This window comes from Phacochoerus africanus, chromosome 15 (assembly GCF_016906955.1).
Source record: "Phacochoerus africanus isolate WHEZ1 chromosome 15, ROS_Pafr_v1, whole genome shotgun sequence".
NCBI lineage: Eukaryota > Metazoa > Chordata > Mammalia > Artiodactyla > Suidae > Phacochoerus > Phacochoerus africanus.
In genome coordinates, this window is record NC_062558.1 from 82,306,099 (window position 1) to 82,327,533 (window position 21,435).

The 21,435-nt window shown below is 55.5% G+C and overlaps 1 protein-coding gene across 4 annotated transcripts in view; it reads left to right on the plus strand.

Annotated features, from left to right (window-relative positions):
- Window positions 1-21,435, plus strand: part of ZMIZ1 (zinc finger MIZ-type containing 1) — a 192,404-nt gene that overhangs the window by 42,322 nt on the left and 128,647 nt on the right. For 3 of the 4 annotated variants that reach the window (XM_047762411.1, XM_047762414.1, XM_047762413.1), the window contains exon 3: window positions 286-366. The gene's annotated coding sequence lies outside the window, so the exon portion shown is untranslated. The remainder of the gene's footprint in view (window positions 1-285; window positions 367-21,435) is intronic. The other variant, XM_047762412.1, reaches the window with a different exon arrangement.

Sequence of the window (21,435 nt, forward strand, 5' to 3'; positions counted from 1 at the left end):
AGAACCCCTGGGAGAGATCACCATCATCCCATTTGGCAGATGAGGAAACTGAAACCTGGAGAGGTCAGAAGCTTATCTGCAATCGCATAGCCGGTAACTGGCAGATGTAGGGTGCCAGGGGCCTGTTTGTGTTAGAACCCTTCAGCATTATGCCTCTTTCCTCTCCCTCCTTCAGATTTCCCATCTGTCAGGAAGGGATGATTGGGTTTGGCCTGTGGTAAACTTCCTGCAGGTCAGTTCTGGGGTCCCTGCTGTGAGTGGTCCCTGACTGCCTTCTCATTGCAGCAGGATGGAGCTGGAGTGAGGCGGAGGGGCTGCCAGCTGCTGACCGGCACGTGAGACGCTGGTGATTCGTGGGTCACTGAGGTAGGTGTGCCGCTGGGCTGGTAAGGGCAGCTGGGCCGGGATGCTTGGGGCCGAGGCAGATGTGTCCTGGCTGGGCGACAGGTGCTAACCCCAGTGCACTGCACCTTTGACTGGGGCACAGCCCTCAAGGGCAGGCTTGGGTGCAACGCTCACCCTACCCCCACTGAGACCATCATCAGCCCCCAAAAGGGCCCCCAGGGGCCTCTTAGTCCTGGCCTTTCTCTAGAGTGGCTGCCAGGGCAGGGGTCGGGAGGTGCACTCAGGGAGAGGGGCAGGTTTGGAATCTCCAGCCTTGGCACAGCAGCCCTGTCGGTACCACCCAACTCTGTGGCACATGAGCCTTACTGCTAAGCAACATGGTAGCCATACTGTAAGAGGCCTGGGTGAACAGAGAGGACTGTTCCTTGAGATGGGTGCTATGGCTGTCCCACCCACTTCTCTCCCACAATCGCATTGAGATGACGCCTGAGCTTTCACACCTCTCTGGGCTCTGACTCAGGTCAGGGTGCCTGAGTGCAAATCCTGGCCTTGCCACTCATCCACCATGACCTTGTGTGGTTTCCTTGTGCCTCAGTTTACCTGTCTATAAAAGAGGGATTGGGACCACAGCACCTGCCCCCACAGGTGCGCCAGCACACCTGACACATGGTAAATGCTCAGGATATGTCATTTTTCTCAGCGATGCAAGGACCCTTCCTTCTTTTCCCACATTTCCGTTTCCACCATTCCCTCCCCCCCAAGGACCCACCAGTGCCAAGATAGACACAAAGTGGTTATCTAGCCTGTTGAGGGGGCTTCGGCCCCCCAGGGAACAGCTGGAGCCTGAAGATCCCAAGCCAAGCCTCCCAGGACTGGTATGTCTCATCACAGAGTGGCATTTCAGGGTTGATGACACTTGGCCTTGTGCCAGAGGGTGACCTGTGTAATCCCTCTTTACTCTCTGTGGCTCCCAGTCCAGAGATGAGAGGCCTTCACAGAAATGCTGACTTGGGCTAGAGCCCTTTGTCCCAAGGCTCTGTCTGGGGCCCAGCCCGGGGAGCCCAAGTCTTCATCCTGACGTGAGGCCCTGCTTGTTGTCTCCCTGCTTCCCTCAGAGGCATCTCTCCTCAGGCCCCACTGCTCCCAGGTACCCAGACGTAGGCCCAGGTGAGCCCTGGGGTGCCTCTGCACTTCAGTCGGGCTCTGGAATCAGAGAGCGGGCCTCAATCTCCCTTTGTGCTATAGGAAGTCCTGGCTTCCTGCTATCAGCTGCGTGACCTTGGGGGAGTCCCTTCACTTCCGTGAGAAATCTCATCTGAGAAGGAGGATAATTATGCCAACATTGCTGAGAGGGCTGTTATGAGGATGCTTAGAAGCCAGGAATATTTTAAGTAATAAGAGAGTCGGCTGTGTACCAGGCACTACGCTCCTTAAACACATATTTCTCCGCATGGTAATCCCATGAGGAGGTGTGTTTAATGCCTCATTCTCCAGAGGCTCAGAGTGGTTAAGAAACCCATAGAGCTGTAAGTGGTGGAGTAGGGGTTTGAACCGAGGGAGGTACCTAGGAATGAAGTGGTACATGATGCCTTAAGACCAGGGGCAGAGCTACAAGGCGGGCTCAAGGTGGGTGCTCAGGAAACAAGCCCCATTTCTGCCGGGTGGCATTGGTCCAGTTTCCAAGCCAGGCTGCCCTCGGGAGCCCGTGGGTGGCCCCCATAGGCTGGCGGCCTACCCCTCCTTGGAGGGCCTGCCAGCAACTCGATAAGGCTAGGGGAGCCCACTGCTAATTGTGAGGTAACCTTTGAAATTCTCCTTCACGGTGGGTTCTCTTTTTGGATGTTTTTCAAGGTAATTCATTCCCTTTCCAGAAATTGCCAGTGGAGGAGCATTAGGCAGCTGGTAATTAATCATAGGAGCGGCTTGGAGTTTATTCCTTAAAAAAAAAAAAAAAAAAGGAGGAAGCCTTGGTGGAAGAAAAGAAAAGAAAACCACTCCAAGGCAAGGGTGGTAATCAATACCTCGGTGTCCTAGAAACGGCTGGGGGTGGGGATGGCGCCCGTGCGGCCGTCTCCCTTTCTTGCCGGGGCTGGCAGATGGTCAGTGCCTACAGCATCGTGTGTGAGGCTCTATCCTTAACCATCAGCTCCCTGTGTGACTCTGGGCAAGTCGCTGCCTCTCCCTGGACTCACCTCTGCCACCTGTAGCATAGGTGAAGGTCAAGTGTCAGACGAGGAAAGAAGTTTAAATGATTAATCTTGCTCACTGCCACATCCTAGTGCCCGGCCCGTGGTAGTTACCCAGTGGATGTCTTATCAGTTGAGTGAGTAAATGAAGGAGTGGTTTTCTTGGGGCTTGGTTGGCTGTCCTCCACCAAGGAGGGATCCTGGCTACAGGATATTTTTCCTCTAGTTCTCATTCTGAGTGACAGGGTAATGGGGCAACTCTGTGACTTTCCAAACTAATATCGAAAGGACAGTCTTGTCTGGCAGACTCTGGCCACCAGATCTTGGGCCCCTCAGGGGCAACCATACTGTCTCTCTGGGGTCCTCAATTTCAACTTTCCAGAGTCTGAGCTTTATGAAGATTGTTTTTCTTTAAAGCTTCTTTCTGAGGAGGTAGCGAGTTCCTTGTCACCAAATTGGCCCTGGCACCTTAGGCCAACTCCATACATGAGGCTTGGACCCAGAACGCAGACCTCCCAGCCCACAGCTGGCCCTGCCCTTGGTCATGGAAGGAGGTGGTTCTTGGAGGTCCATGCCTCCTGCTCCAGACTCAAAGCCTCTGAGTCTAGTCTGAAGAGGGGTGGGCCCAGTCGGCACCCCCTGGGGAGGTGGGTGGATCTTCTTGGGGAGTCCTCTGAGCAGCCTGGCTGACTTGGCCCTAGTTGTTTCTTCTTCTCTCCTTGGCCTCCACATCTTAGTTCGTGTGTGTCTGTGTGTGTGTCTGTCCCTCTGTCTGCCTCTCTTTCTGTCTGCCCCTCCTTGTCTTTGTCTCTCTCTGTCTGGTTCTCTCTGTGTGGGCGCCTCTCTCCTGCCTCACAGCAGCAGCCCCACTCTGCCTCCTTCTCAGCTCTGCATCATCACCTCCCTCACCCCAGGACCCCACAGAGCTGAGACCTCCTAAGCTCCCAACCTGCCGCCTTTTGCCCGGTGACGCAGCTCTGGCATCACACAGCTCCCTCCCACACTGCTCTTTAGAGACGTCCAAGCAGCACCCTGCAATCCCGCCGCTCGGAGGCTATGCACTGTGTGTGGTGGGTCCCATCCCATCCCCCGGGTGGGGACACCATCCCATCCCCATGGACCTGCCATGCTAACCACTCATGATGGAGCCCCATCTCCTGGCTCCGAGATCTGCCCCTATGGCTGCCACTCTGTGCTGCCCTGGGCCTCTGGCCACAATCTCAAGCAAGGGAGAAAGAGGAGTCTGCGTCCACTAACAGGGGCAGTCAGAAACCTGGCATTTCCCTCCAGCACTAATGAAATTCCTGCTATAATTAGAAGTGAGGTGTCCAGGAGCTGGCTGCCTGGTGGGAGCGAGTGTATGCTCATGAATAAATAAATTGTCCTTTTCGGAGGACAGAAGGCGCCAGAGGGTGGGCTCCCGGACAACTGCGGGCCTGGAGGATCTCAGGGGTCTGTGAGGTGGGTGATGGGCCCTGGCGTCCCCACTCACCTGGATGTCCTTGGGGACCTCCCTCCATCCCCATCCCTGGCCAGCCAGTCTTCCTGCAAGTGCCTGCTGTGTGCCCCGCTGGCTCAGCCTGGCATTTGAGGCTGCCACCATCTGGCCCTAGCCTCCTTCATGGCCACATCACACACTAGCCGTCTGCCAGTGTCCTGTGCCGCAGCTCTGATGGGCCGCCGCCCCCTCCCTGTTGCTGTCACAGGTCCCCACTGCTGCCCCTTTCTCCTGTGCTTCCTGCTTCAAGAGCCCTCTGCCCTATTGCACGGGACTCGAATCTTTTGGAGCCTTTCTCAAGCCATGCTTCCTCCACAAGATTGGATGCGGCTTCGTCCCCCCGGGCCATGACCTCCCTTCCTCAAAGGCCTTGGTGGTTTTCCTCCTGAACTCTTCTAAACTCAGCCCCCTCTCTTCGTGCTCCGGTGCCCTTCAGAGCACTCATCAGACTGTCCACCCCAACGTCTTTTATTTTGTGTTCCTTCTGTGTTGGGGTGATTACATATTGGATGTTTTACACTCTTTTTTCCTACTAAGCCTCCAAAACCTGCTGTGTGTCTAACACAGACAGCGCATCACAGACTTTGCCGTTCATTTGCTGCGTGTGCTATGGTTCTTGGCTGCTGTGTGGGACCCTGCAGCCTTGCGGGCCAGGCTTCCTCATTGGCAGTGGGGGAAAACTGAGGCTGGAGAAAGATATCTCGTAGATGAAGAGTTTGCAAAGTGAGTATGCTCTCTGTAGGCAAGGCTGCTGCCATCCTGCTCTTCAGAATAAAGAACTGGGTACGCTGCGCTGGTCGTAAAGGTAAATTGAGGCAGGCAGCACTGTGGCTAATACCCAGGCGACCTCAGGAAGAATAGAGGAGAGATGATGCGGAGGGTTCCATTCCCCAGCAGGAGGTTCCAGGTCTCACAGGCTTCCCCACCTCATCCCCAAACAGCCCCAGACCCAGGTGTCTCTCATAGGCTGCGCCACACTTGGGGTCCATCCCGCCCCTTTTCAGCCCCAGCTTCCTTCCTTAGAACGCAGGGTTGAAGGTTGGAGCCCGGGAAGGGAGGACATCCTGCCCTCCACCCCCTCCCACATCATCCCAGAGGCAGTCTGACTTGCAGAGGTGCCCAATGGGTGTGAACCTGTGAACACGGAGGTTTCCCACAGAGCGGGGAGATAGATGCCTGGGGCAAGGATGGCAGGAGCCAAGAGAAGGGAATCTCTCGTCTCCCTGGAGTCCAGCCCTGCCCACCTTGAGGGGCTCCCAGAGAGGAAGAGTTTCTCCGGAGCAGACTAACAGCCAAACTGCCCCTCCAGATCCCCTCCAGAGCCCCCCGCCCTCCGGAGTTGATTTCCCCCCTTGTCACCTGCAGCCTCGCTGATTGCACTGTGCTGCCCACTCACTCCTCTGACAGTGGCGCTCTTGTTTGCCTCCACACAGGCATTGTGGTGGGAAGTCTCGAGGTTCAGGTGCTGGGCTCATCCTCCCTCTGTGGGACCCCTGCCTAAGGAGATGCCCCTCACCACCCCCACCTCCTGGAGGGGCTGTGCGTGTGCTGAGCTTACCCCATGAGACACATCCATGTCCTCCTTCAGCCCCACGCACCCAGGTCGCTGCTCCTACAAAGCAGCCAACTTCTTCCCCCAACTGGAGTGCACACCCCTTGAAGGCTTGGAGACTCTGAACCATGACCCTGGCACAGGTCCTCGTTCCAGCCCATGTGCCCTCAATTTCCTATGGAGACGGCAAGGAAGTTTTATCTGGCATGCTAGTTTTTAACGTGTTGGGCAGACTGTATCAAGAAGGACTCTGAGGCTGAGCACAGGTTATGAGAAACAGTGTCCTGCACAGCATGGTACACACGTGCCCTTTTGGCGCTGGCTCCCTGAGCATCCAGTCTACTTGTCTGATGTGTCGATTCTGGGCCGTGGCCAGTGTGGACATAGGGAGGAGACAGTCACCTCAATGTGATCCTACAGGTGTCAGGCTGCTATGGCTGCTGGACAAACAGTGCTCAGGTAACCTTCCAAAGCACCCGAGTTGTGGGGACTCCATACACCCTCGGAGAGCTGACTAGGGAGCACCAGCCCCTGTCCCTCCCCCCTCCCCAGTGAATGGAGAGCAGGGGTGTGTGTGGAAGCTTTTGCCTCCCATCTGGCTCTCCTAAGAAGTGTTTCTCACCGTTCTTCAGTTCCAGTTTGGGAAGCAGCACATCTTGCCTCACAGCTGTTTGGGACCCTTCATTGCATCCTTGAGGCATCTTTGGGGACCTCTTTCAGAGCCCGTGGGAGCATCTCTGCTTCATGACCCACGTGGAATGCTCTCGTGGTGCCCCTCCATCTGGCCCATACTTTGGTGGGTGGACAGCCCTCAACTGGGTGACCCCTGCTGAGCCCACTCAGCCCCACCCCTACCCAGACTCCCCACCCCAGCCACCCCCACCCTGCCTTTGTCACCATCTGGGGAGCCAACCCCTTGAACTTCCTGTTATCTCCACCCCCAAAAATGCCTTCCACTGAGACTCCCAGGCATCCCCTGTCTGGCAGCTCCAAAGGTTGAGCCAGGAGGACTTTGATGAACTAGAACCTGTAAATACTTGGACCATTTTTCTCTGTGCGCAAGAAACCCAATGAACACCCTTGCATCCCTTAGCCGGCTTAGTTTGTCCCCGGTCACAGCTCCAGGAGGGTTGATCAAGGCCATCCCAGGCTTGCCAAGGATCCTCTAATATCTGCTTGCATTACCTCTGCTGCTGGGGAGCTCACCACCTATGAATCCACTCATGTCAGCTTCGATGTGGTAAGGGATGCAGTGTGACACGAGATTAAAGCGAGGGTCTTAGGGACAGGAACTTCTGGGCTCAAATCCCTACTCTGCCATCTCTCAACTGAGTGAATCTAGACAAGTTCCTTCATCTCTGGTACCTCTGTTTCCTCATCTATAAGTGGGCAGAAGCCTATCCACCTGTAGGGTGTGAAATGTAGTGGGGCTGAAATGTAGCAATGGCTGCAGTCGCCAGTCTTCTCTTTGACAGCAGACAGATGCCCTCACAGAGACATCTCCCACCCCTCAGCACTGAAGCATCTTCTTGAGGCTGGTATCTGTTAGGTCTGGTACCCAGATATTTGCCTCCTCCGGGGATACTGGCCTTCTGGGTCCTCTCCAGAGCGCTCAATTGGGAACTGTCCGAATAACACTTAAGATGACACTCCCCAAAGGGCCCACACATGCAGGCCACCTGGGGCACTTGTTTAAATGCCTATTCTTAGGCTCCTCTCCTCTCCTGGAGTTTGATTCTATAGCTAGAGTTGGGCCTAGGGCTCAGAATTTTTAACTGATACCCCGTAGAACACCTGTGATCATGCCAGTCTGGGATACACTGATGCCATCGAAGGGGAGCTGGCTCAGAGGTAGGGCCATAGACATTATCACAGCCTCACTGGGTACTTAGACAAGCCCTGTCCTTCTCTGTGGCTGTTTTCTCATGAATAAGTGAGGGGTTTAGATGATCTATAAGGGTTCTTCCTGGCCTTAGAACCCCATGATAGGATTTCCCATTGTGGCTCAGCAGAAACAAACCAACTATTACCCATGAGGATGCGGGTTCAATCCCGAGCCTCGCTCAGTGGGTTAAGGATATGGCGTTGCCGGGAGCTGTGGTATAAGGTCACAGACGCAGTTCGGATCCCGCATTGCTGTGGCTGTGGCTGTGGCTGTGGCATAGGCCGGTGGCTACAGCTCTGATTCAACCCTTAGCCTGGGAACTTCAGCAGGTGTGGCCCTAAAAAGCAAAAAACAAAACAACAAAAAACAACAACAACAACAAAAAACATGATAACCAAAAGGACATTCCCGGGTATCTCACCTGCCAGACTCTCTGGGTCAGATCTGTAGGTTTCAGCTTCATTCCCTCTGACCACAGAGGGTTCGGGTCCACAGCCGCCAGCCAGCCCAGGGCCCTAAGGACAGAAAAGCTGTTCCCTGGGCATGACGTGCCATTTAGTGGTGATTCCCCAAGGCCTTACAGGAGGCCTTAGATCAGTAGGCATCTGCTGGGTCCACTCAGATCTGAGATCTCTTTGGCAAGCCGAGCCGGACCACTAGCCTGGGGCCAGCCCAGGGAGGCAGCGCAAGTGGGCCCATCTGGCTCCTCTGAGGGACCTTGGAGCTTTATTAGTTAACCCACATGGGAACCTGCACTGTCAGAACTAGAGGGTGGCCCTTCTGGAGCCCCTTCTTTTTATAGACAGGGGAACTGAGGCCCAGGGTGGAACGTGACTTGCCGGTTCCCGCAGGCAGAAGTGCGGGGCAGGCCTGGAACCAGGCCTCTTGGCTTGTGGTCTGACCTCTGGGCCGTGCCAGGCCACCTGCCACCTCTCTCCTTGGACAGTCCATCTGGGATGGTAGGCCTGACAGGCTTGAACCCTAAACCAGCCTTTGAAGCTCCTGAGGAGAGATGAGGGCTGTCTCAGCACAGGGACCAAGGAACCGACTGCTCCTAAACACTCGGCCTTTTTTGACCCGCGCTGCTCTGCCTAAATCAATAGTCCCTCCTCTGCCCTGAGTCTTCCCTCCCCAGCCAAGGACACCTCATGGAAGGTTTCCAGGAATATCCACGCAGAGGGCAACATGCTCCAGAAATGACAAGGCTCTTACTCGCTGGTTCCTCCCATTTTCCACTCATTTTTGCTCAGGGAAGTTAACAGGCAGAGGTGAAAAACTGGCCCTCCCTGCACCCTAAAAAGACCTCGTTCGAGGCAGCTGGACCCTGGCAGGTGGCAGAGGAGAAATTATTCCCACCAGGGCCTTCACCCCCAACTGGGATGATGTCAGAGTCTGGTGCCCAAGGTCTGGGTTATGCAGCTCTGGCCACTGGCATCCTGCTGGTACTGCCAGCCCTTGTGTGGGCCACGGCCAGCGACTCTCTCCTCCCACATGGGTCCTTGGTTCATACTGGTGCCTGGTACAGGGCCCTTGCGCAAGCTCGTCCTCCGCATGCTCTGCATCCACAGTCAGTAAGGTGGTGGTATTTAGTAAGCACCTACTGTTTGTGTGGGTCTGTGTTTAGCTGCTGGGGATAAAAAGGAAGCAAAAGACCCCATGCCAGCCTTCAGGTGGTGCACAGTCTGGGCCAAGTCTTACATGCAGGAAACAGAATGAGTGATGTACCTAGTGCCCCTGGCACCAGGGAGGTGTTAGAATCAAGGAGGAGTTTTTGCAGAGCGAGTGCTGCAGAAGGCTTCCTGGAGGAGGCTGATTGGAGCCAATCGACACGTGAAAGACTTCAAGGATTTCAGGTAGGGCTCAAAGTGAGACAGAAAAAGCCACAGCCTTAGGTCAGGTGTGGTCCAAACCAGAACCCTAGATAAATAGACGCCTAAGTGTGCTTGCGTGCTGGGGGTGCTGGGTGGTGTCATTTGCACCAGAGCATCAGCAGGCACACACCCAGCCCTCTCCTGCATCAGGGGGCAGCAGAGAGGCTCACTGAATGGAGTGAGGCTGTGCCTTGGCAGCGGTGCACTCAGGCCTGGGACACTCTAGGCCATGTGCCTAGTAAGTGGATGAACAGCACAGAGAAGCTATCCTTTGAGCGTTGCAGGAATGAACAACACATAGTAGTTGCTCAATAAAAGCAGATCGAATGAATCTGCACATGACACACACTCTGGTCTCTGCCAAGTGACTGAGAACCCAGGTCAGGAAGGAGCAGGGACAAAGAGATGGGGACAAGGCCTAGGGACAGGGAGCAGAGCTGAGAGTGGTCCAGCATAACTCCCCAGAACCCAGGGTAGCTGGTGCCCAGGGCTCAGTATAGGAGCTGATCTAGTGGGGACTCAGTGCGCCAAGATACTCAGGGCCCTGCCGCAGGATGGGGGAGCCTCCCTGGGGCACACTTGTACAACCACCCACCCTGGAGCTCCTGGACAAGAGGAAAATGACTGCCCATCACACCTCTGTCACTGAAAGAGAAGAGCCAAGACACAGGACCCTCTGAGGATAATAATGATGTCAGCAGGCGATACAGCATCTTCCATCCAGCAACACCCTATGAGGTTGGGACCACTGCTATCATCTCCATGTTGCAAATGGGGAAACTGAGGCAGAGAAAGGTCAGGAAGATAGCTAAAGTCACCAGGTGGCATAGCCGGGATGGAGCTCATATCATCTGACCCCAAACTCCTGTGTCCTGCTTCTCCCATGGGCTCGACCCCCTCGGCCCTCACTGCCAGCCTATGGAACTCAAGGCTCTCTGGAGCATCTTTTTTGACCCTAAGAAAGAGGAGGACACAAACTCTGAGAAAGCATTGAAAGTCTTCTGTTACCAATCTTTGCACAGGTCCTTCTGGAGCCTTCCCAGCTCTGTGGGAAGATGACCTCCCAGTGGTTAGAGAATGGGCCCTTCCCCCAGTCAGTCTTTTGTAATGGAAATAAATTATCTGCCAGCCTTTGGTGCCGGGCAGTTTGATAATTTTAGGTGTTTAAATGGTAATGACCATGGGGCCAGCCAGGGGAGGAGGCCGGTGAGTCAGATGGGCGATTCAACAGGAATTAAAGGCATTTAATCTCAGTGCAGTATAATTTTTCCAAATCTGTTGCCTCTGCACCAAAAATGAGCTGACTAGAGATACTAGGACCCCTCTACCGGGGGCTGGTGTGGAGTTCCCTGGGGCTGACCACACCCAGATTGCATGGCTCCACCAGAGAGGGCTTGGGCTGGGGAGATTCTGAGAAGTGGCAGGAGCTTGGTGGCTGTGAGCACAGAAAAGAACACAGGGGTTAAAGGGCAGCCAGCACATGCCTCAGGCCCCAGGGACAACCTTTTTTAAGGGCTGGGGAGGGGTCTTCTTAAAGAAGAATTTTAAGAGTGGACCTCAGTCAGCAAACAGAGTGACTTGCCCAAGGTCACCCAGTCAGGATTTAAAACCCTGTCCTGCTGTTAATCACAAAGCTATATTGCCGAGGGCAGGGTCTTAATGGCAACTGTGTGGAGTTAACACTTCCTGGAGTTCCCATTGTGGCTCAACAAGTTAAGAAACTGATTAGTATCCATGAGGATGCAGTTCAATCCCTCAGTGGGTTAAGGATCCAGCATTCCCGAAAGTTGCGGCTTGAGTTGCGGATGTGGCTTGGATCCTTCGTTGCTGTGACTGTGGCATCCCTAGCCTGGGAACGTCCACATGCCATAAAAAGACAAAAAAATTAACACTTGTCCCATGAACTTTGTATGCATTATCTAATTTAATCTTCATAGAGCCTGTTTTGCAAATGAGTGAACTGTGGAAGAGAGAAGTCAAACAGCACATCCATGGTACACAGCCTCTTGGAGCTGGGGCCAGAATTTGAACCCAGCTCCCTCTGACTTTCAAGCCCGAGTCCTTAGTCAGGCCCAAGGCACAGAGCACTCACTCTGGGCATTGCTCGGGGAGAACCCTCTGCCAACCAAGAGGATCAGAGGAGGCTTCTTGGAGGTATATCAGTTTTGCGGCTGACAAACCCCTATCTTCAAATCTTCAGGTCCTGAGCTTTGTAAGGTCAGATCACCTAACCTCCCAGAGGCCCTTCCTCTTCTTCATAAAATGAGAATAGGACCTCCTTACTGGGGCCCGGGCTGGTGGGGGGGGTGGGGATTGGGCTCAGAGTAGGTACGTTCTGCAGATTTAGCTGAGATTCTGAAGCGGCCAGAGCAGCCATGGGTCAGGCCTGACTGTATCAGGGCTCAGGGCCCTTCCCATCATCAACTCGGATGGTTCTCACGGCCAGGGGGCATTCAGTTGCAGGGGTGCCTGGGACACATAGCTCTCACTGGGAGGGGCAGGAGAAGGTGAGACAGAGCGGGCAGAGGTGCCCCTGGATGAAGGCCACAGGCATGGCCCATCCCAGCCACCAGGTATTGGCTCCTGAAGAAGTGGTGTGATGGTTGCTCCTCCATCTGCCTATCTGTGTGGCCCTCCCTCTCCTGCTCACCCTCACTCTTGTGCCTCTCACGCACCAGTTTTGTCTGTCTCCTTCCTCTGCTCTTGGATTTGTCCTATGCAGGGCAACTGCACTGCACAACTCCAGGTGGCACTCTTTCTATAGATGCTCTCTGTCTTGGCTTTTTGCCTTTTTTTTGGCTTTTTTTTAGGGCTGCACCCACGGCATATGGAGGCCCGGGTCGAATCGGAGCTACAGCTGCTGGCCTACACCACAGCCACAGCAATGCCAGATCCGAGCATCATCTGCGACCTACACCACAGCTCACGGCAACGCTGGATCCTTAACCCACTGAGTGAGGCCAGTGATCGAGCCCGCGACCTCATGGTTCCTAGTCAGATTCGTTTCCATTGCACCACAACAGGAACTCCTATATCAGCTATTTTTCAGACTCCATCTCGGTGCTGGTCGTCCCTTATGGCCTCCCTAACTTGTGCTGTTTTTCTTCCTGGGTCCCTTGCTGGTTTTTTTCTCTCAATCTCTTACTTCCCTCTCTGGATGTGTGCATGCTTATGTGGGTGCCTGTCTATGTGTGTCCCTCCCACTCCCTACACACACACACACACACACACACACACACACACACACACACACACACACACACACACACACACACACACACACACACACACACACACCTCTGCCCCCTGCAAGCTAAGTGCAGCTTCCTCCCCATTCCTAAAGGCACAACCCAGCTCCTCACAGTCTGACCAGCAGGAATGCAACCCAGAGCTGCAGCCTGAGCGCCTGCCCCCCCAGTAGCCCTGGTGTTCTCTGCGCCCAGAAGTCTCTGTGTCCATGTCTGCAGTGTGCCTCCCCAGCCCAGCCCAGGGACTCCTCAGAGCTGGTGCGAGCCTGGCCATCACCTGCCTGGAAAGTGGCTCCCATTTGGAAATAGGGATGCCTTGGATAGGAAGAAGCAGGGAGAGGACAGTTTGCGGGAAGAAAAAAAAAAAAAAAAGCAAGCAAGGGATTATGATCCCTGAAAATGCGTCCTTTGTCTAGTGCTTAACTCAGCAAGTCCCAGAACGTGAGAAATGGCACGGAAGGGGCCCTGTGCAGATGGAGCCAGGCGAGAAGCCTAATGGAGTGATGGGCCAGGGCCGTGGGGCGGCGATGTATCTCCTCTTCCCTTGGAAACATCATAAATACGTGGCTAATGGGAAGAGCTTCCAGGCCTCGACAGACCCACCGTGTGAGCAGAGCGCCCACCCAACCACCACCCCTCAATCAATCATTTAGCAGGTGTTGCTGTAACACCTGCCATGTCCCAGCACCTTTCCGAGTGTTTGGGAAACCTCAGTGAACAAGAAACCAGGTCTGTGTCCCCACGGGCTGACACGCTAGCAGGAAGAGACAGAAGCCTGGGTTGTTAGAGCCCCAAGGCCTACCCCATAGTCCCCCTTGTGCAGCAGGGAGGTGGGGCATCAGCCCCAAGGTCCTCGTGGGTGCCACAGTACAGCCTCCTGCCCACCTGCATTGCTCGGTTTACTGGGAAGTTCCAGAAGTGCCTGGAGTTGGGAGGGACCGGCTGGACCTGCATGGTAGTGAAGCTATGCCAGCCTAGGCAAGAACAGCACCAAACACCAGGGAAGTGAGCTGAGAGCAGCATCAGGAAGGAGTGGAGAAGGCCAGCTTTGCAGGGGCATGGAGACCTCCATCTCCGTGTCACCACGTGACCCTAGAGAGGTTTCCAGCCCCCTCTGGGCCTATTTCCTCATCTGTAAGATACGAAGGTCAGGTAGCTCATGGGCCTGTTCTGTGGCTTAAATGTGGTCACAGTGCCTGGTGTGCAGTGGCGGTCAGCTGTCATCAGCGTAGTGTCATTAGGGGGTGGGGGGACAGTTGCAGGACAGTCCTTTTTTTGCCCAGGGATTCCATTGGGAATCTGCAAATCTGGATTGAGGCCATTCTTTCTTCGCTGATAGTCTGGTGGTGTTGGGAAGCCTCTTCTCTCTGTGGGCCTCAGTTTCCCCATCTGTCCACAAGGGAGGAGGATAAGCCGATGAGGAAGCCGGAAGGCCAGGGATTGGAGTTTATGGAGTGGAGGGTCCAGGTGCATCAGCTGCTGAAACCACGGGCAGAGCTGTCCTGGAGCAAGGCCCCTGGGGGATCCCATGAGGTCCCTCTGCGGTCCCGGAGCTCCGCTAGGGCTGCGAGGGCTCCCAAGGGTGGCGGGGCCTGGAATTGCTCTCCCCACACAGCCGATTGGTGGATCGAGGGCCTGCTCTCAGCGCCTGGCAGGGACCCGTAAATTGAAAACATGATGTTTCCTGTCGGAGGCCAGCGCAGGGCTGGACTCGGTGTGGCCTTGGAAAGCTGGCCTCGCTCTCAGGAAGCCCTGCTCCCCACAGCACCGCCACAAAAACAGTGGAAAAGTGAAACCTTTTCAAGTCTGTGTTTCCACTGTAAACAGAGGATGAAAGCTGGCCCCTGGCCTCCTGGCAGCTGCTTGGCCTGGCTCCTCCACCCTGCGCCCGGCTGCCCAGTCTTTGGAAGTACCTCAGTTGCCCCCTCTGCCCCAGACAGTGCCCCTCCGATGAGAAGCCCTGTGCCCCTAATTCATGAAGGCTTCTGAGTTTGGTTTAAGCATGCTCAGGCCCAGAAGGCCTCGGCACCCATCCAGTGAGGTGAGCAGGGCAAAGAGAGAACACTAGTGCACAGAAAGGTGCAGAACCCCCCCAAAGTCACACAGCAAAGTGAGAGCAGCCCTGGTCCCCTCCCTCTTGCCTGGAGTGACTTCACAAGGAAGGCTCTTGTGAGTGGGCACGTGTGCCTGCGTGAAGCTGCTGCCTAAATCCAGCAAGAGTTTCATTTGACGTCGTCCTGTAAATGGAAAATGTGGCACAAGAAACTCTTAGTGGAAGGGGCTTACTATGTTAAACTCTAATAATGTCCTTTTGTCCTTATTGTAAAAGCAGTGCATGCTTATTGTAGAAAGTCTGGATGTCACAGAAAAGTTGAAAGAAGAAAAACAAAAACCGCCCATCATCCTTCCAACCAGAGGTCTTCCTGGTCAACATTCTGGTGTATTTCTTGCTGGTCACTTTATAATTCTTTTTTCCTTCTCTTTCCACTTACCTATCTCATGAGCAGTTTTCAGAATCATTCAATGTTCCTAGAAAATGTGATTCTTAAAGGGCCCCGTGGAGTGATCCCCAGGAGGTACGACGGGGCCCTCTCAGGGACTCACAGGGAGAGGCGCCCCTCAGCCTGTAGGTCATGGTCAGGTGGCCCAGCCTGGACTCCAGGCTGGAGAACCCAAGCAGCTCTGATCTGCGTGTGACTCTGGGCCTGTCTCCCCATCTGTTACGCAGGCCAAAGGGCAGACGGGTTCCATCCAGCGCTCACACCTAGTCAGCCCGCTTCGAGGCCTGTTTGCCAGCTGCCTGCGGACACAGCCACGCACTCCTCCCACGGGTCAGCCGGGCCTTGAGTGCCGACTGTGTGCAGGTGTTGCTCAGCCTCGGTGACAAGAGGCCCCCGTTCCTGGCCCTTTTCTCCTGAAAGCTGCACCTCCCCCACCTTTGCCCCTTTTAACCCACAAGCCCATCCAGTCCCCCCTCCCCCAGGCCCTCACCAGTCGGGCTGGAGCCCAGCTGAGCAGGGGTGGCAGGGGCCCCGGGAGGAGCCATCTCCAGTCCCCTCTGGCCGCCAACGTCCTTGGTGGCCCTAAGACAGCTTTATGGAGGATGGATCGAGGCTGTCTCCCTCCCGGCAGGTTTATTTCTTCATTTTTCAAGCCGTGCTCTGATTTTTCCTTGTCTCCCCTCCCCCTCCCTCCACATGCTTCCCTTCCCTCCCCCTCTAATCTGTCAGCCCAGCCAGGAGAGAGGGCCACTGGCCTCCAAGGTGATTGAATTATTGGGGGGGAGACAGGCCAGGGTTTTCTGCGTGAGTGCTTTTGGCTTCCTGCCCTTGAAGAGGGGCTGGGGGAGGGGGCGTGATGGTAGCGTCTGGGCCCAGGGTTTCCCAGACAGCCCTGCTCTCCCCTGTCTGGGCCACTGATGAGCCCTGCCACCGACAGTGTGGGCTGGCCCAGGGCTACCACTCTCCCACCCTGCTCTCCCAGCAGCCCAGCCTTGCTCAGGCCTCAGTTTCCCCTCCAGCTGAATAGGCAGGTCTGGGAAGGAGAGGCCTCTAGGCAGCTGTGACTGCCAACTCGAACGTGAGCATTTCTTAAACATCCGCTATCTCTGCGTTGCAGGCCAGGGACCCAGGATGATGAAAAGAAGGGAGATTAGCACTTATAAAACACCTGCTGTGTACACCAAGCATGTTCACATGCATAATTTCATGTACTTGCCCCCAGTAGTAACACAAATGTAGTAACATGTAAGAGTTACTGGCCTCATTTTTATGGCTAAGAAATGTGCCAGTACAGATTCCTTCCCCTGATAATCCGTGGGCTTCTGGGGGACAGGGGCTCTGTCTGGGTCCTCTCTCTCTGGGAACAGCAGAAGGCCAAACACTCAGAAAGGACCCAAGAAATGCTTGGCTGACCTTTTTTCTACTAAAATGAGACCAGAGAGGTGAGATTACTAGCCCAAGGTCACACAGCTAGAAATGGAGCCCTGCTTTGCCTGGTTCTAAGCCAACTTTCCTGGTCTGGGTGTTGGCAGGGAGGCCTACCATTCTAGCTGGTGTTATCCAGCCACAAGGGCACTGTGGTGGATCAAAGCTTGGTGGCTCCGGGTCTCATCCCCCTGCCTGATGGTGTTTCTGCCTCCTCTGCTCAGGCCCCCCATATTCTGTCTCCAGCCTGCCTTCCCCCAGAGGAGGGGAGGGGAAGGGAAAGCCCCCTCCCCTGTGCTGCTCCACACTCCAGCTCATGGAAATGAAAAACACATTGGCTTCATTATCCTGGACTGAATGAGCAGGGTTGCCATGGTGACAGCCATCTCAGGCCCGTGAGGGGGCAGGGAAGGGGCTGGCGAGGCCGTGGCAAGTGGGACCAGGCTGTGGGTGAGCAGATGTACCAGGTGGGCAGGGCCCAGAAACAACAGCCACTCACACTCCCCGCCCTCATATCGGGCCCCCAGCTTCGGATCACCATTCTGGAGCAGAGAGAAGCAGACAGGCCTCGTCCACCTCTGACCGGCCCCAGTTCACCTGTCCTACCGCCTGTCCATCTCTTCCCTTCCTGGAAGGGTGCTGAGGGTGCCTTGCATGATTCTGGATGTCAAGAGGGAAGGAAAAGATGGAGGGGGCAGCCAGGAGGGGGCAGTGGCCTATTTTCCTACAGAGATCAGCCCTGGGTCTTCATTCACCTCTCCAGGGGCATGGCCTGAGGAACTGGCTGAGGATGCCAGGCCCTGCACACCCCAGCACTCCTGTGTAACCAGAGCCATCCTGGTGACCCTATCCTCAAGCATAACCCTCTTTCAAGTGGTCAGGTTTCCAAATATCCAGCAGAACAATAGGTGTGTTGGTGGCTATGGGGATGCCAGCTGGGAGCCCTGGCCCAGTGCAGCCTTTGTCTGTGGAGGCCCCAAGAAGGTGTCCTTAGTTCCTGAGCTGGGCCATCCCCATGACCTTGACCCAGGCGCCCTGATACCCAAATGGGCCCTGCTCTCCCCAGGACCTGGCACCCTGGGGTTTGAAGCATGGCACCCATGGATAAGTCCTGGCCCTACTACCCCTGTGCTCAAGCTGGTCCATGGGAAGTTGGCTCCACCTCCCTTTCTCTTCTGAGCTCCCTGGTGGTCAAGGAGCACAAGATGGCCCTCTGGAGTGGCCATTTGGTCTATCTGTTCATATGATCTAGAAACATTGGGGCAGCTGCCAAGGGCCCCTGCTGAGAGGTATCGCGTACCTTCAGAGGGCTTTACTTTCAGACAGTACCAGTCAGAGAAATTCAGAACTGACCCCAACTCCAATTTCAACCTTGACCTTAACCCTAACCCCAGATCCAGCCTCGGCCTCAGTCTGCTAGCCCAGCCTGCCTGGGGCATGCTTCCAGTGGCTTTCTCATCCCAGCTGCTGTTCAAGCCATTTTGTCCACCCTGAGTGCCCCCACTCACACCTGCACACTGCCAAGTCCAGCCTCCTCCCACTTCCTATTTTAGACAAGCATACCCAGGCCAAGAGAGACATGCGACTTGTCCAAGGCCATGGAGAGTCAGGGCAGCATGGCCTGGGGCGGGATGTCCCTTTCCCAGGAGGCCAGCTCTTCATTCCCTGGAGAAATGGGTTAAGGGTCCACAAGGCCCTGGACCAGAGCCCAGCAGCTCTAGGAGCTGGTGACAGTTCCCTGCCAGAGCAGGTTCGGAGGGGAGGCAGAGTGTGCCAAGGTTTCAGCTTTTTGACAGCTGTTCTCAGCGGGAGGGGTGCTCGGGGACTGGCCCCAGTATTGCTGACTGAGCCTCAGTAAATGGGGACACTCTGCAGCCCCGCCCACAAACCGGCCACGTGCCTCTGAGGAGACAGGTGGAGAGCAGCCGAGCCCGGCAGACGTGGTCGGGGCGTCCATGGCACGGCTGTGGTCCTGCCTCCTGCCAGATGGAGGTTGGTGCTGAGAAGAAGGCAGCCCAGGCAGGACAAACCCCAGCACCTCCCTGTGACAGGGGAAATCTAGTGGTTCCCAAGCAGCCACCTGCCGCCCCACTGCAACAGGATCCCAGGGGCTCATTCTCAAATGCAGATTCCCAGACCCTCGCAGGGCTGGGCCAGAGCCCAGGAATCCGTGTTTGCAGCTTCCCAACCCCCAGGCTCTGAGCAGTGCTTGCCTTGCTGCCTCCAGAGGCCTGGCCAGCATCAGGGTCTCCGGCGGGGCCTTCACCTTTCTGCAGAGGCCCCCTCTCTGTGCTCCTGGCTCCAGGGTCACAACCTCTTACTGACCCTTCCTGGGCCATATTCTGCAGAAAATCAGCCTGAGGCCAACCCTGTGGTCTTGTGCCCTCCCCTCCCCCCGCTTCCCTCTCATCCATCGTCCATCCACCCAAAGCCCACCACCCCCACAGCACTTGTCCCCTGCCATTGACCTCCCCTGACTTGGCGGCTGGGTGTCCTGGGCCCGCCTCCCAGCCACCACCATGGCCACCGCCCGGCTCCCCGCCCGTCGGCCAGGGGCGGCCACTGGGCAAGGCTGTCATTTTCCCTGCTGGAGATTATAGGTTTGGGGCTGAGGGAGTCTGAGCTGGAGGAAGAAGAGTTGCCCTGGTGCCAGTCCTGAGAGACACCTCACGGGTAGGACAGCCTGGTGTGAAGTGCTCTTTGGGGCAGGATGGGGATTCCTATAACCTGACGTCACCCCCGCTCTGAGTGTGCAGGTGTACGTGGATGTGTTCACCTCTCAAAAGGGTCAGACAGTCTCTCATGCTCATTGAATTTAGTTCTCCCAGCAGTTCTGCAAAGCAAGCCCAACTCATTTCCCAGAGAGAAAAGACAGAACTCAGAAAAGGCAGTGCACTGGCCTGGGTCACACAGCAGGTTAGGGCAGAGCCAAGACTCTGCCTACCCTTGCTCTCAATTGCTGCCTGGTTTGGTACTCTCTCTGCCCCGCCCTCACCCATCCTCCCATCTGTGGGGGCAGGGAGCAGGAGACTTGCTGGGAGATCACAGACCTTCAAGAGGGCCTGCCCACCTGCTAGGTCGCCCATCCAATGGCAGGTGATGCAGTCACCATGCCTGCTGCTGAGGAAGGCTCTGCGGAGCAAGGTTTGGGAAGAAAGCATGCATCCCTTTGCTGCTCTGCCCTCACAGTGCCCCCCCCCCTGCCGGAGCTGGGTCTGGAAGGGACAGTGTGAGTCAGACTCAAGAGTGTCAGAAGCTGGAAACATCTCGTGGGCGTGCAGAAACTGGAAACATCTCGTTCACAGCTGCGGGAACTAGGATGGGGTTTCACACCAGTGGGGTGACCCCAACCAGACCCAGACCTAGGTCCCCTCATTATCTCCTCTGGGGGTAATGCGATGAGCATCTGTGTGCCCAAGAACCCCAAAGGTTTGAGGATTTGAGGGAACACGGTGGAGGGGTTCTCAAAACAGGCTCTGGAATCAGACTCTGGAAATAGACTCTGGAATCAAAACAGACTCTTGGAATTCCCGTCGTGATGCAGCAGAAACGAATCCAACTAGGAACCAAGAGGTTACAGGTTCAATCCGTGACCTTGCTTGATGGGTTAAGGATCCGGCGTTGCCGTGAGCTGTGGTGTAGGTCTCAGACTCGGCTTGGATCTGGCATTGCTGTGGCTGTGGTGTAGGCCGGCAGCTGTAGCTCCGATTGGGCCCCTAGCCTGGGAACCTCCCTATGCTGCCGGTGCAGCCCTTAAAAGCAAAACAAAAAACAAAAAAAGCAGACTCTTGCTGGGTTGCTGGGCTGAAGTCATAGAACTTCTCTGAGCCTTGCCTCCATGTGACGTGTGTTTGAACGAGACAAACCTTAAACACTTAGTATAGTACGAGGTATGTGGTAAGTTCAAGGGATGTTTACTAGCATCCTCCTTCTCAGTTCTGTAGGTGCTAACAGGTCCTGTTCCCCGCCTTCTAAGCAGTGAGGACCAGGGCGTGAGGGCTGGCAGTTCGGTGGGACCCACTGGATGGTGACTTGTGCCTGGTGGGGCTTCCCCAGGGCCTGGTTGCTCTGGAGCCAGCGTTTCTGATAAGCAGAACCAGGCCCCCCCTAGACTGGCAACCACTCCCAGGGCTGAGCTGGCCAGATCACTGGCTACCTGAGGAACCTCTGCAGAGCTGATGCATAGGTGGCCAGGTCACCTGGGCCAGCCACAGGAACAGAGGCTGTCGAGAGGCCTGCCTGTTCTTGGGAATTCACGGCATGTGTGCCTGTCACAAGTGCCTCGATATGCAAGATTTGTGGATGAGCCTTGCAATTCTGTTTTCTCTGAGGGTTATAAATCAGCTGTATGCACACCCTGGATGTCACCCAGCCTGAGGCGCACACACATGTACACCCCCGTCCACGCATGGAAACACAGTCCAGACCCTACCCGCTGTTCCCCAGGGTGGGAGAAGGTGCTCCCCTGGGAGCTGAGCCCTAAGAAGGGAGAAACTCAGGCCACCAACTGCTGCCTGGCCTTACCGAATACCAGAACCATCCAGAATCAAGGACTCAAGATTGAGGCAGGATGTCCCAGTGGTTGGAGAAACAGCATACCATAGAGGTCATTAGTGTGAACACAGGGGGCCTCCCTGGCTGGGTCCAAACCTTGGCCCTGTAACTGTGCCCCTGAACATATTGCTTCCGGAACTCGGTGCCTTGGTTTCCCCATCTGTGAAATGGAGCTAATTATAGCATGAACGTCCTAAGATGGTTGAGAGAATAAAATAAATAAATGTGTGTAGAAAGCTTAAAACAGGACAGGCTCAGGAAGGTTTGGCTCTCATCACCATTAAGTAAGGGTATATCTAGATTTTGCCGTCACACCAGGGCTTGAATTCCAGCTCTGCCTCTAGCTGTATGAACTTGGCAATGCTACTGA